The sequence below is a fragment of the Chenopodium quinoa genome, unplaced genomic scaffold (genome assembly GCF_001683475.1).
Source record: "Chenopodium quinoa cultivar QQ74 unplaced genomic scaffold, ASM168347v1, whole genome shotgun sequence".
In the NCBI taxonomy this organism is placed as follows: Eukaryota; Viridiplantae; Streptophyta; class Magnoliopsida; order Caryophyllales; family Amaranthaceae; genus Chenopodium; species Chenopodium quinoa.
Genome location: NW_018743144.1, coordinates 2,743,666 through 2,745,955, shown reverse-complemented (window position 1 = coordinate 2,745,955; position 2,290 = coordinate 2,743,666).

The window sequence follows — 2,290 nt, the reverse complement described above, 5'->3', positions numbered from 1 at the left end:
TATTAGGGCAGGTTCGATCCCTTTTAGGTTGGATTTGTACCATCATCCCCGAACCCTTATTTGGTTCATGACCTTATGGAGTTGACGATCTCTTGGATCGTTAAGGGGTGTAACCTTCATTCTATGAACGGTTTACAAGTTCCTTAAAACCTTGTTGGCGACTCTTTTGCTCTATCTTCTTCCCTTTTGGACGCGACCGTACTTTAGTGTATGATCACAGTGGGGTTCAAGCTAGTGGGATTTTTAAGGGCTTGAAATTATTCCCTACAGTTTTTTGGCGACTCCACTGGGGACGATTTCTATTTTAATTCCTGAATTTGTTTCGGCAATGATTTAGAATGAGTGGATGAGACTCGAAAAGTTCTAAGTATTTCATGTGCGTAATTTTGATTAACATTATTTTCATGTGCATAAAAAGGTTCTCATTGGAAAGACCATACGTAATGAGTTAAAAACATAGGATTTTACACGTAGTAAATTTGAGAAATGTCTTTCACAACTAGGACTGAAATAACACCGCGCAAAACTGGATGATTTTATTAAGCACAGAAAGCTGCTGAGGCATGTGGGAAGTAGCGTCAGGGGCAAGAGCTTGGCGCCAAAATTTTAGCCGTAGCACCAGACGCTAGTATTGGTGCCAGGCGCTACAGTTAAAAGTTGGCTCCAGTCTCTGTTTGCTGGCGCCAATTTCCCCCAATACCGAGCTAGAAATATGCGTTCTAATTTCGACCGGTTTTTCGTATTGTTTGCTCGATCCTACTTCCTGATTGAATTTTTTCTCACTTTTCTAAAACCTATATGTGTTCTACATATGGACATAACCCTCTGGGAATTCATGCTTTATCTACCCGATTGAACGCTCCAGGCAACAAAGGGTACATCTGAGAGGTTGAATTCACCAAACCATGGAAGCGAGTTTTTTCGAAAAACTCGCGGTGTTCTATCCACACGCGTTAACCCTTCACGGTTAGGCTTCTACGCGGTGCATCTGGACAATTAACCATGGACCCTATTTAACTAAACCATATCCCGAACTCTAGAGAACTAGAGCCATGGTTAGGTTGCGAACTCACTGCATCATATTGTGCCTACTTGACTAATTGTGCATTATTTGTTGTGCATATATATTCTATGTTCCTCTTAACCGTTTGTTGATTTGTGTTGAGATTATAATTAATGACTTAAAGAACTTTGCCTAATTAATTAATTAATTAATTAATTTGAGTCAATAAAGTTTCTTTTTAATCGGAATTGACCTAGTACGACTTTAGGCATACCCCAGTTGACTAATAATATTGAAAACAGTCATGGACCGAAGCCCCAATATTGGTGCCAAAGTCTAAGCTGTAGCGCCACATTATAGTGTGTAGCGCCAGACGTTCACTAAAAAGTCTGGCGCCAATCACCATATTGTGACGCTAGTCCTGTCGCTTGGCCGACAGTTCGGATTATTTGTCGAGTCATCACGTAGGGTCTAATTAACCAGTTTGCTAATTAGTTCGGTTAATTTCCGCTGTCAATAAAACCTTGTCGAGTCATTAATCGAGTCTTGGTCACATAGTCTAGCCACATGGTCATGACACGAGTGTTAACGCACCATCTACACTCACTAGTCTTACCACACACTTTGAGTACGCATCACCATGGCCATGTCTTAGGTTCATGCATGAGTTGGTCTTTTCCGTCATTTGAGTTGGGGTACATTCTACTCCTAATTCTTCATATCCCTCCATCTCCATCTAAATCTTTCTTCACATTCTTTCATCTTTCTTCACCTCCTCCATCCATTGCATGTTGAATAAAGTTAGAGTCAAATAATTAACAATAAGTATCCCCAAATTCCTTTCCCACAGTACTTGGTCGAGGAGAGAAGGGAGATTAATCAAGGACAACCTCTTTATTCAAGTTTTGCTTTTTGATAAACCGATTCTTCAAAAGAGGAAGGCTAAAAAGATAATGGCAACTCAAGAAGAAGTCAATGAGCTTAGGAACCAATTAGTAACCATGACTGAAACACTGAAGCTACTTACCCTTAAGGTCGATGATCCCATGAAGCAATAACGGATGGATCTCATGCAAGAGAGTCTAAGCAAGCTATCTAGTGACTATAAATTTCAGGGCATGAGTTCGCAAGGGATCTCGCTGGACAAAGAACTTCTTCCGCATAAGTTCAACGCCACTGACATCCGTAAATTCAAGGCAACAGATTACCCTTACTTCCATCTAAGAGCTTTTTAAACTATAATGACCATTAAGGGTATCGATAAGAAGGTTTTCCCCTCTTTGTTCC